The following is a 13,866-nucleotide window of genomic DNA, read 5'->3' on the forward strand; positions in this document are numbered from 1 at the left end:
GATGCAGACTTCTTCCTGTACCACTGCTTGAAGAAGGTGTCTTCCAGAAACTGGCAGTAGGACTGGGAGTTGAGCTTGACTCCATCCTCAACCCGAAAAGGCCCCACAAGCTCATCTTTGATGATACCAGCCCAAACCAGTACTCCACCTCCACCTTGCTGGCGTCTGAGTCGGACTGGAGCTCTCTGCCCTTTACCAATCCATCCATCTGGCCCATCAAGACTCACTCTCATTTCATCAGTACATAAAACCTTAGAAAAATCAGTCTTGAGATATTTCTTGGCCCAGTCTTGACGTTTCAGCTTGTGTGTCTTGTTCAGTGGTGGTCGTCTTTCAGCCTTTCTTACCTTGGCCATGTCTCTGAGTATTGCACACCTTGTGCTTTTGGGCACTCCAGTGATGTTGCAGCTCTGAAATATGGCCAAACTGGTGGCAAGTGGCATCTTGGCAGCTGCACGCTTGACTTTTCTCAGTTCATGGGCAGTTATTTTGCGCCTTGGTTTCTCCACACGCTTCTTGCGACCCTGTTGACTATTTTGAATGAAACGCTTGATTGTTCGATGATCACGCTTCAGAAGCTTTGCAATTTTAAGAGTGCTGCATCCCTCTGCAAGATATCTCACTATTTTTGACTTTTCTGAGCCTGTCAAGTCCTTCTTTTGACCCATTTTGCCAAAGGAAAGGAAGTTGCCTAATAATTATGCACACCTGATATAGGGTGTTGATGTCATTAGACCACACCCCTTCTCATTACAGAGATGCACATCACCTAATATGCTTAATTGGTAGTAGGCTTTCGAGCCTATACAGCTTGGAGTAAGACAACATGCATAAAGAGGATGATGTGGTCAAAATACTAATTTGCCTAATAATTCTGCACTCCCTGTACATACACACCCATGTATTAAAACACTAAAATGATATACAAACACAAATTCTACACACAAAAGCACCTTTAAAGACAACACTACATCCAAACTGATCCCTAAATTCAATCACAAACACACCAGTGCATTCCAATGGCAATAGTACATACACATACATAAAATGTATATCTAAAGTGATGCATTTGATATAACATGTTTTTTTTTTGTATTTGCACTGTGGGGAGTTGTTTGCCTCAATCTTTTTGGTACCTAGCTATATGCTCTCATAGAGACATCAACATCCAGACTAGAACAGGTGCCACAAGAACGAAACTGCAGTCCATGGCTGGTAACTCATTGTTTTGTTTAAAGCAATCTGTGTTTAAAACAACATTCATTGCTAATGGTACCTGCAGAAATACAGGGTGAACTCTGAAACACAATGTCTGTCTGTGCTCATTTGCATATCAAGTTGGGAACTCTGGGATAGCTGTGGGGGGCTTTTTAAACTCCAGCAATATATACATACACATACATATAAATACACACACACACAAATACACACACACACACATATACACCCCCCTCCCCCCCCCCCCCCCCCCCCCACACACACACACACACACACGGATATCTACATATAAATGCAAAGCATGTGTCATATATTTGAAAGCAATAATATAGAGTTTCCATATAATGTCATTGATAAATCATTGGTAAGATATTTGTACTTACTTTTAAAATTGATTATAATTAAAGGGTATACGTAATTAATTCATAAATTAGTCATAAAATATATTGCATCATCCCCATCTGGAATAATTGTTTCTATAAAATAATAATTAAAACAGGTCATTAATCATCTCATAGGAATAATGTATGGTTGTTTTATATTGTTTGGTTTAGGTCTATAATTTCGATAAAAACCTTGCAATGTATATTGTAATCATGCCCTTTGCATAACTTTATAGCCTGGGATGACCTAAGGCTTTGATTTAATATTTTTGGAGAAGGTTTTTAAATGATCACAATATGTTAGAAAAACGTTTCAAATGATTTATCTACAAACATTCAAATAGAATGGACTTGTGTCAGTGGCAGAATTAATGCCGGTACAACCGGTGTGGCTGCACTGGGGCCCGTACACTGGAGGGCCCCATCAGGTGGCCTGTGCACTTAGGGCCACGCATGGGTATTGCTGAAAAGGGACCCAATTGTCTGTAGCGACCCTTTAGGAGTGCGACCGGGCGGCCTCTGTAGTATCGGATGCTGGGAGGATGTGAGAGTCAGTTGCTCCCAAACAGAAATCCTAGGTGGGGATTATACCACTCACGCCCAAGTCATTGAGCAGTTCGTCTGCTCAATCATATGTCAGTACCCATTTTGTTATATATACTCTTTTTATACTATTTTATACAGTGAGCACTATCAGTTGTCTCCTTTCTCTTCTATGATCTATATATCTACACAAGACTTGCCACTCTACACATATCCTACAAGCGGGGATTATACCGCTGTACGCCATTCACACTAGAGCTGATTCAAGCTCTACCGCACGTGAGTAGGACTATTTTAGACTCTATTGTTGTTGTACCATCTTTACTAGACGTACCGCACTATCATCTGTCTTTTTTCCACATACGGACAAAAAGACCAACACTTTTCTACGTATTACATAAGCTGGGATTGTACCGCTGTACGCCATCCACACTAGAGCTAGTTTAGCTCTACTACATGTGAGTAGGACTACCATAGATCTCTTCTTTCTGCTATCCACCCTTTTCTACTAGACGTATTTGCACCATTATTTTTTTCTCTCTTGTCATACGGATCCTGGGAAGCTGTCTCCATTTTGATCCATACAGAGAATATCCCTCTACATAGGCCATTGTCGCCCCATCAGGCTCCACTTAAGAGTTTGTTTTAATATTACTTTGGACTTTATTTTATTCTACTTTGAACTTTGTTCATATTAGCTGGACGACAGCCAGCTTTGGCGCAACCTTCATTTGTCTTGTTTTGTGTAGACATGTAAAATACTTACTATCATGGTTATTCACTTACGTGGGAATGGTCAGGAATTCAAAATTAATTTCAAATTTAAGATCAAAATCTTTAATCAAAATCAAAATGCAATTTCCAGTTTGTGCTCTTGCAGCCTTACATTTTAAATTCCTGATGTTTTGCACTTTATTGAATAATGCTGTAGGTGTCTGTATGTCTGCCCTCTTCCTTTGAGTTTTCTTCCAATAGTCCAGTCCCTGTACCACATTCTGCTTTCTGTTGGGTTGATAGGCCTGGAGATGTAAAATCATAAATAATTAAGTGTGCAACAAAAAAAAATAACATAAATAAACACATAAACAAACAAATAAAGCATGTACATAGGTCAATGGTTTGGAAAGCGGTCCTCAAGGCACACCTACCTGCCCAGCATTTAGAGATTACCCAGTTGTGTTTTTAGAAAAAAAAATACCTTGACACAACTGGGTAATCCCTAAATCCTGGACGGGCTGGCGTGCCTTAAGGACTGGTGTCATGATCTTGAGCAGGTCAGGTAAGATACTTTGGCCAGTGTTAACATCAGAGGCTTTATTGGTTAGTTCGGACATAATAGAACACAGCAGGATATCTTATAAATGAAATAATAGGGAGAAGGAAAATAAGAGAAACAAAGGTTTAGGCAATATGCCCTATATAAATAATAAACAGAATGTAGGTAGATAATAAGGACATTTATAGAATAAGGTAAAGGTAGAATATAGAAGGACAAGTACAAAAGAATAGAACAGAACAAAACAACAAGGTTTTCAGAAAAATAGGAAAAGAAGAAGCAGTCCCCTCTTGGAAGGAGTACTGATAACGTATGGATATCACATTGTCCAAATTGATGTTATATAGGTTTCTGTAAATATGATTTGGCAGGATTAAGCAGAGCAGAAGTGTAGGATAGGCTGGTTTGAAACAGGTTGGTAACAAGCTGGTTAGCAGGATAGAAGTGTAGGTTAGGCTGGTTTGGAACAGGTTGGTATCAAGCTGGTTAGCAGGTTAGAAGTGTAGGTTAGGCTGGTTTGGAACAGATTTGTATCAAGCTGGTTAGCAGGATAGACGTGTAGGTTAGGCTGGTTTGGAACAGATTTGTATCAAGCTGGTTAGCAGGATAGACGTGTAGGTTGGGCTGGTTTGGAGCAGGTTGGTATTAAGCTGGTTAGCAGGATAGACGTGTAGGTTGGGCTGGTTTGGAGCAGGTTGGTATTAAGCTGGTTAGCAGGATAGACGTGTAGGTTGGGCTGGTTTGGAGCAGGTTGGTATAAAGCTGGTTAGCAGGATAGACGTGTAGGTTAGGCTGGTTTGGAACAGATTTGTATCAAGCTGGTTAGCAGGATAGACGTGTAGGTTGGGCTGGTTTGGAGCAGGTTGGTATTAAGCTGGTTAGCAGGATAGACGTGTAGGTTGGGCTGGTTTGGAGCAGGTTGGTATAAAGCTGGTTAGCAGGATAGACGTGTAGGTTGGGCTGGTTTGGAGCAGGTTGGTATTAAGCTGGTTAGCAGGATAGACGTGTAGGTAAGGCTGGTTTGGAGCAGGTTGGTATTAAGCTGGTTAGCAGGATAGACGTGTAGGTTGGGCTGGTTTGGAACAGGTTGGTATAAAGCTGGTTAGCAGGATAGACGTGTAGGTAAGGCTGGTTTGGAGCAGGTTGGTATTAAGCTGGTTAGCAGGATAGACGTGTAGGTAAGGCTGGTTTGGAGCAGGTTGGTATAAAGCTGGTTAGCAGGATAGACGTGTAGGTTGGGCTGGTTTGGAGCAGGTTGGTATTAAGCTGGTTAGCAGGATAGACGTGTAGGTTAGGCTGGTTTGGAACAGGTTGGTATTAAGCTGGTTAGCAGGATAGACGTGTAGGTTAGGCTGGTTTGGAACAGGTTGGTATAAAGCTGGTTAGCAGGATAGACGTGTAGGTAAGGCTGGTTTGGAGCAGGTTGGTATTAAGCTGGTTAGCAGGATAGACGTGTAGGTTGGGCTGGTTTGGAGCAGGTTGGTATTAAGCTGGTTAGCAGGATAGACGTGTAGGTTGGGCTGGTTTGGAGCAGGTTGGTATAAAGCTGGTTAGCAGGATAGACGTGTAGGTTGGGCTGGTTTGGAGCAGGTTGGTATTAAGCTGGTTAGCAGGATAGACGTGTAGGTTAGGCTGGTTTGGAACAGGTTGGTATAAAGCTGGTTAGCAGGATAGACGTGTAGGTAAGGCTGGTTTGGAGCAGGTTGGTATTAAGCTGGTTAGCAGGATAGACGTGTAGGTAAGGCTGGTTTGGAGCAGGTTGGTATAAAGCTGGTTAGCAGGATAGACGTGTAGGTTGGGCTGGTTTGGAGCAGGTTGGTATTAAGCTGGTTAGCAGGATAGACGTGTAGGTAAGGCTGTTTTGGAGCAGGTTGGTATAAAGCTGGTTAGCAGGATAGACGTGTAGGTAAGGCTGGTTTGGAGCAGGTTGGTATTAAGCTGGTTAGCAGGATAGACGTGTAGGTAAGGCTGGTTTGGAGCAGGTTGGTATAAAGCTGGTTAGCAGGATAGACGTGTAGGTTGGGCTGGTTTGGAGCAGGTTGGTATTAAGCTGGTTAGCAGGATAGACGTGTAGGTTGGGCTGGTTTGGAACAGGTTGGTATAAAGCTGGTTAGCAGGATAGACGTGTAGGTAAGGCTGGTTTGGAACAGGTTGGTATTAAGCTGGTTAGCAGGATAGACGTGTAGGTTGGGCTGGTTTGGAGCAGGTTGGTATTAAGCTGGTTAGCAGGATAGACGTGTAGGTTGGGCTGGTTTGGAACAGGTTGGTATTAAGCTGGTTAGCAGGATAGACGTGTAGGTAAGGCTGGTTTGGAGCAGGTTGGTATAAAGCTGGTTAGCAGGATAGACGTGTAGGTAAGGCTGGTTTGGAGCAGGTTGGTATTAAGCTGGTTAGCAGGATAGACGTGTAGGTAAGGCTGGTTTGGAGCAGGTTGGTATAAAGCTGGTTAGCAGGATAGACGTGTAGGTTGGGCTGGTTTGGAGCAGGTTGGTATTAAGCTGGTTAGCAGGATAGACGTGTAGGTTGGGCTGGTTTGGAACAGGTTGGTATAAAGCTGGTTAGCAGGATAGACGTGTAGGTAAGGCTGGTTTGGAGCAGGTTGGTATAAAGCTGGTTAGCAGGATAGACGTGTAGGTAAGGCTGGTTTGGAGCAGGTTGGTATCAAGCTGGTTAGCAGGATAGACGTGTAGGTTGGGCTGGTTTGGAGCAGGTTGGTATTAAGCTGGTTAGCAGGATAGACGTGTAGGTAAGGCTGGTTTGGAACAGGTTGGTATAAAGCTGGTTAGCAGGATAGACGTGTAGGTTGGGCTGGTTTGGAGCAGGTTGGTATTAAGCTGGTTAGCAGGATAGACGTGTAGGTAAGGCTGGTTTGGAGCAGGTTGGTATTAAGCTGGTTAGCAGGATAGACGTGTAGGTAAGGCTGGTTTGGAACAGGTTGGTATTAAGCTGGTTAGCAGGATAGACGTGTAGGTTGGGCTGGTTTGGAGCAGGTTGGTATTAAGCTGGTTAGCAGGATAGACGTGTAGGTTGGGCTGGTTTGGAACAGGTTGGTATTAAGCTGGTTAGCAGGATAGACGTGTAGGTAAGGCTGGTTTGGAGCAGGTTGGTATAAAGCTGGTTAGCAGGATAGACGTGTAGGTAAGGCTGGTTTGGAGCAGGTTGGTATTAAGCTGGTTAGCAGGATAGACGTGTAGGTAAGGCTGGTTTGGAGCAGGTTGGTATAAAGCTGGTTAGCAGGATAGACGTGTAGGTTGGGCTGGTTTGGAGCAGGTTGGTATTAAGCTGGTTAGCAGGATAGACGTGTAGGTTGGGCTGGTTTGGAACAGGTTGGTATAAAGCTGGTTAGCAGGATAGACGTGTAGGTAAGGCTGGTTTGGAGCAGGTTGGTAACAAGCTGGTTAGCAGGATAGACGTGTAGGTAAGGCTGGTTTGGAGCAGGTTGGTATCAAGCTGGTTAGCAGGATAGACGTGTAGGTTGGGCTGGTTTGGAGCAGGTTGGTATTAAGCTGGTTAGCAGGATAGACGTGTAGGTAAGGCTGGTTTGGAACAGGTTGGTATAAAGCTGGTTAGCAGGATAGACGTGTAGGTTGGGCTGGTTTGGAGCAGGTTGGTATTAAGCTGGTTAGCAGGATAGACGTGTAGGTAAGGCTGGTTTGGAGCAGGTTGGTATTAAGCTGGTTAGCAGGATAGACGTGTAGGTAAGGCTGGTTTGGAACAGGTTGGTATTAAGCTGATTAGCAGGATAGACGTGTAGGTTGGGCTGGTTTGGAGCAGGTTGGTATAAAGCTGGTTAGCAGGATAGACGTGTAGGTAAGGCTGGTTTGGAGCAGGTTGGTATAAAGCTGGTTAGCAGGATAGACGTGTAGGTAAGGCTGGTTTGGAACAGGTTGGTATAAAGCTGGTTAGCAGGATAGACGTGTAGGTAAGGCTGGTTTGGAGCAGGTTGGTATAAAGCTGGTTAGCAGGATAGACGTGTAGGTAAGGCTGGTTTGGAGCAGGTTGGTATAAAGCTGGTTAGCAGGATAGAAGCGTAGGTCCACAGGAATGTTTACAGTCGTCAGGAACTGAAGTCTTTTAGGATGAGCATCGTCTTCGTTGTAAAGGCCATGTGGCAAGTTGGGTGTAGCCTTTTGTAGCTTCTTGATTAGCCCAGGCAGGTGAGGAAGACAAAGGTTAGTGGTTAGGGAGGCCACCAGTGGTGCAGAGCTGGAACTGGTTATTAAAGCAACAGGAATAAACGAACATAAATTCAGTTGTCAGGATAGGATCCTGATAACTGGTTTGGAAACCATTGACATAAGCTGATATGCACAAAGTATCAATTTTATTTGTGTCTGTAATATTAACTTTAAACAGTAGGTGGCAATATAACAGTAAAGTGATTTTACGTCCTCTCTCATTCCTCGATATCACTTACTGTGAAATTTGCTCTATCGGGCAATTATTAGCTCTGTCTAACTAACATTCTTGAATTTTGCTAACTTGTGCATTCAGTTTTAAATGAATCTTGATCTAAATTTTGTAATGCCATATTGATGAATCACGATAAACATAAAAAAGAGAGATAGATCCAGATATAAGGGCCTCAATGAACGAAGCAGCCACTCCATAGGCACACTCGATAGGAAGCCTATATAAAACAAAAGTACACAAAGGGTGGGATGTGAAGCCCACCAAGTGAGCGCGCTAAACAAACTGAGGTGCAATGACTACTAAATAGTCAATACAGTGACTAAAATGTATTTAGAGTAAAAACAACGTCAGTGAAAAAGAAAAAAAATAAGTAAATAAGTAAATAATAAAAGCACTACAATAATGAATATATTTATTACAATGTACATGTGGCCTACAATATGTAGGGAAAACTTCCAGACCCCTAAAAACAAGGATGTATGAACACATCAGAAACATCAGAAATGGATTCACAAACCACAGTGTGTCTAATCATTTTTTGGAAAAACTTAATTCAAATTCAGGAGAAATACAATTCACAGCAATCCAACAAGTCAAAACCCATTGGAGAGGGGGTAATACTGCATTTAATTTGAGTAAAAAAGAGTCTAGCTGGATTTTTTAATTACAAACTTTATCTTTATGGGTTAAACATTGACTTTGAGATAGGCCCCATTTTATGAGATGCCTTTACTGTTTTATCCAGTCACCTCTGTCTTTTCTACTTTGGTATTTTATCCCATATCTTATTTATATTGTCATTTATGTTATTGTTAAAATATTGCTGCATCACAAAGTATATGTTTGTTTCATCTGTATTAATAATATTTTTTTAATCAATTCTCTCTATCTTCAATGTTGCCCTTATCCTTTCCCTTATCCAATATGGCCTCTGAACGAACAATGTCCTATTCCTGAGTCCGCCCCTCCTCCGCTTATGAGCTACAACCATATGACTGTACATCCATTTACGCCCACCGAAAAACTACGCACGTGACGCCAACTGGAAGTAACGAAACGAATATGACGATTCCAACCTACAGGGAGCTGGAAAACGTCAAACACGCGCAGCCATGTTGGATGGGGTTAGACTTACACATAGAGGATAAAGCAAGGCGGCAAACATATTGGAAGAGGCGGAAGTACTGAAAAACGTCCGGAAACACTCCATATATGGAGAAGAGGGAGGGTAATTGATACACACCTGTACCTATGTTTTAAATGATTGTTAAGTGTTTTATGCCATATATAAGGAAGTTGTTGTACTTGCAGACATATATGCACCTGAGGAAGACCTATTCTATTAGGTCAAAACGTGTTGTGCTGTTTGTAGCGGATAGCATTGGGCTGTCCTAAAAATTGCATTTATGGGGGTGGAGCCTGGCACTGAACCGGACCAGACGCCATCTCTCCCAGCTCCGCCAAATCCACATACAATCTCGACGATATCTCGGAAACGAGCAACCATCCGACCCTGCAAACATCAGACACAGCCAGGGGACACCCCACTGAATCCACAGATGCCCTTCCAGTACTCCCCGAAGCACCTTAAGGCAAAACGCAAAACCGGGGCCTACTACAAGCCCCCACACCGCGACCTCGAGTTTCTCTGGGGCGGGGAACCTGAAGGAAACGCAGCGGAGCTGTGGTCACCCCAAACAACACCTGCCAATACATCCATGGGGCGCAGAAATCAAAAACCCACACCCGGTAATGTACCTGATCAGAGGGACATCGGAGCTATGCTCCAGCGGCACACCTCAGCCACAATGGCGGCCTCAGACCACCCACCCTCACCAGGGCCTCCCCACACAGCAGCCCCTGCAGCATCCCAGCTACAGAGCCCAGAAGAGGACACACAGCCACAGCCCACAGCATCTGCAGGTAACACTGAGCCTGCAACCAAACAGGACCTACTAATCTTATCCACTATGCTACAAGACATTCAGGGCCTACTTGCTGCTGACCTGCCAATCCTGAAATCCTCCATGCAACAACTCACAGGCAGACTGGCGGCTACAGAAGCAGACGTTAAAGAGCTTCGCCAGGACACCTCCACTATACAGGCATCTATAGCCCAACTGCAGGCAGCCCAACAGGCTCTGTCACTACAGGTGGCAACGCAGGAAGACAGGTACCGCCGCAACCACATTAAAATAAGGGGCATCCCAGCCACCGTTCCGCAGGAGGAACTACCTCACTACGTAAGAAGGTTGCTAACCACTGTGCTCCCACCCGCCACCACTAAAAAAGTAAACATCGCTGGGATGTATCGCCTACCGACGCCCACCGCTACCGATACCACAACATCAGGCGATGTCATACTACGCTGCGCACTGCCTCAAGACAAGGGGCAAATAATGACAGCGGTACGGAACAAGACCCCGCTTACATTCGAGGACGCACAATTGTCCTTTTACCAAGACTTATCCAAAGCCACTTTGCAGTGGCGAAAAACCCTGGCTCCTGTCACGGCCCGACTGCGGGCTGCAGGAGTGCCCTACAGGTGGGGACCCCCACGATCACTCTTAGTTACACACAAGGGGATCACACGAAAGCTAACCACAGGGACTGATATCCCAGCGTTCCTCGCAGATATGGATGTACAGGAAGCGACGACAGCCACGGCGGACCCAAAACACACCCACGGATGGGACCCATCCAAAGTGATACCATTTGTGCCAAGACCTGCAAGCAACGACCCGCCGGACACCTGACTGACAGGGACTCTACCAGCCCCGACCCAAACCCAATGGAGGGACTTGCTCCACCAACAGCTCTAGGCTGCACAGTTGCAGAGTTGCAAAGTTTTAACGATATGATCTTATTCACTTGTTTTCACCGAATGTCTTTATATATTGTTCTTTCTTTTCTTTCTTTCCTTTTTTTTTTTTGTTTATCACTGCAGAATCTCCCACACGAAGACACGATCTTCGACCTGGACCACCCAGGAGTAGGGAGACATGACATACTATAACATACCCAGGCACCCATAAAGTGATGCCTCCCATGGACCCAGTCCGGTTCTCTTCAGCCACACATGCTCAGTCACTGACTCGTTAATACCCCCCCCGCTACCCCCTTGGTCAGGGGCAACACCTCCACCGAGAGGTCGGCCACGCTCGAAAGCAGGCAGCACCCCCTCCCTGAAAAGACGAGGGCGCCACTCACACTACCGACACCCTAACGCGGAAACCACTAGATGTAACTTATGACCTGTACCTGGTCCCAAGCTAGCTTTTATGTAAAAACAGGTCTCATAACGGTGGTACCACCTCTACACATCTGCTATAGCGTGGTTTACCGCTCTACCCGATAGGCTCATTTACAGCTCCCAGCCTATGTACTGGCCTTACTTAACGCGCATCTGCAGCCTGAATCCATGCTTATTTATAGACCTAGATCTTCTACCCACCAGCAAGCTGTAATCGGCTCATCACCTCAATATTAAATCCTTATACCCCATAACCACAGTTGGTGCGAAGCCTATGATAACACACTCTTCACTCTTCCCCACCCAAAGCGCAGAACACCACTACTCATTAATATTTTCTTTCCTTTTTTTTTTTAAAAAAGAAAAAAAGTGCAGCAATCTCAACGTGTATAATAATACTTCCTGTGACACTCTATATTGCTCTTTATTGACATGTTTATGTTTCCTGTGTACTTAACAATGCACTTCCAAAATAAATAATTAAAAAAAATTATTTCTATGTGTTCTGTTGAATTTTACCATGTATATGTGAAGTGAATGCAGCATTCGTCTGATGGTTCAGTAAAATCACTCCAGTTATTATGCGAGTGAAACTACCGAACAATCAGACCACCCCAGGAGTAAGTGTGCCTCCAATTACTGTTCGCAACAATGTTGCAAACGGTTAATTGGCAGTTCGTTTAGTGGGTTCTTTGTTCTCTGGGTTGCTACCATTCGGGAGACGAACACATGGCGGCGGCCATTTTAAACTCCCGAACAGCTGTGTTTTGCCGTCGAGTGTCTGGAACCCAAATCGGAAACTCGGTTAGGCAAACACTGCTGAGACCTCCACACTGCCGCCAATTCGTATACAAACTTCCGAACGCCCCCTCGTTCGGTAGAAAGAACCCCACGAACAAGGGGATTTACTCGAAACCTCCTCAGCTCTCCTAACATAAGCCATTCGTGTGTTGCATTCCCTTTTCTGTGACCGACCGCAGGGCCAAAACACATGGAACCCTTTTCGGCTGTTAAACCCAGCGCGGTCGGTCTTTTTAGTACTTCCATAAATTTCCCGAACCCCCGGTCCAATCTGGGTGATTTTTGGATATGTGTCTCACCCAGATCAGGGCTACCAGGGGATGTAACATTTAAAGGGGTACCCCTATGTTTAGGGGTACATCCAGAAACCCAGGCAATTTGTGTCTTGTATAATGGGATTATGTGTCACACTAAGGGGAGGGGATCTGTGGGTGGCAACTCGTGTATGATTGGCTACTGTAATAATTATTGTAAATCCCTCCCTTGCATGGGAGAATGCTTTATAAGGAAGTTGTGTGGATTAAAAGTCAGTTCTGCTCCTGATGCTGTGTGTCGTCCAGTCATTGGGATCCGTATTGGGATATTCGTGGATTACCTTGCTTGCTGTAATTATTATTCTATGGTATTTTATAACTTGTTCCTGAGCCTTACTGGGATCTCTAGTGGAGTTAACCTGTGAAAGACCAGCTCTCCGATACACTGTTTATTGTTTTAGGTGAAATAAAGATGGTTGTGTAGAATGCTTTTCAAACTCCCGAACGCCGTTCGTCTACAGTGCTGGGAAGTAGAACTAGGGGGCCGGGGTTCGTGCGAGTGCGTTGCCGAAAACAGTTCCAGGCACTCGATGACCAAGTCCCGCTGGCCGCGTTCGGGAGATAAGATGGCCGCTGTCCATTGTTCTCACCACGTGCGTTTGTTTGCCCAAAATGGCGTCCACCTAGGAGCATTCAATTAGTCTGCGGTTTTCGTATTTTTACACAGTGTTCTACGTTCTAATTAGTCCCAGGGTGGTCTCCGTTCGGTAAAACAAATGATTTAACGAACGGACATAAAATAAAACGAACAACCAAGGGAAATTGATAGCAGAGAGTGTAAGTAGCCGAACGGTGCTGGGAATTCCTTCACAGTACCTATGTGGGCACATTTACTGCACTGGACAAGGCACAGGCCGCAGTTTGGGGCCGTCTGCCCGGCCGTTCATCCGGGGTTTCTCGAGGCTCCTTCCAGTCACATTTCCAAGGTCAGGAACCTAAGTCCACCTCTCTGTTCTTCCCGGTTCGAAGAAGGCCTTGGCATTCACAGGGAGCCAGAAACTCTGCCTTTGGCTGACGCCCTTATGGTAAGTTCCCTTCCTTCATCTTTACCTTCAGTAACATTGGTGGGGGGCAGATTGTGCCATTTTGTAAATGCCTGGCGCATGTTAACTTCAGGTACTTGGGTTCTACAAACTGTACTGGGTTATGCCATAGATTTTGTAGAAGCCCAGCCCAGATTTCTCTTCTCCACCCACGACTGGGCTTTAATTGCAGCAGAGATACAGTCTATAGCCAACAAAGGTGCAATCATAGAGACGCATCCGCGGGCTCCAGGTTTTATAAGCAACCTTTTCATAATGCCCAAGAGAGGTGGAGGTGTCTGACCGGTCATCAATTTACGCCACCTAAACGCATTCATGGTGGCATACCACCATTTCAAGATGGAGGGTATCCACTCTCTCCGGGACCTGCTCCTATTGGGGGATTGAATGGTCAAACTCGACCTGCAAGGTGCATACCTTACCGTCCCGATGGCCGAGAATTGCCAATGTTTCCTACAGATCCGGTGGGAGGAGACCAGGTGGTGTTTCAAATGCTTACCCTTTGGCCTATCATCAGCCCTGTGGTGCTTCACAAAGCTAATGCGGCCGGTGGTTACTCTCCTGCAAAGCAGAGGGGTGTGTCTGATTATATACTTGGACGACATACTCATGATGGCACAGA

This window comes from Pelobates fuscus, chromosome 7 (assembly GCF_036172605.1).
Source record: "Pelobates fuscus isolate aPelFus1 chromosome 7, aPelFus1.pri, whole genome shotgun sequence".
NCBI classification, from domain to species: domain Eukaryota; kingdom Metazoa; phylum Chordata; class Amphibia; order Anura; family Pelobatidae; genus Pelobates; species Pelobates fuscus.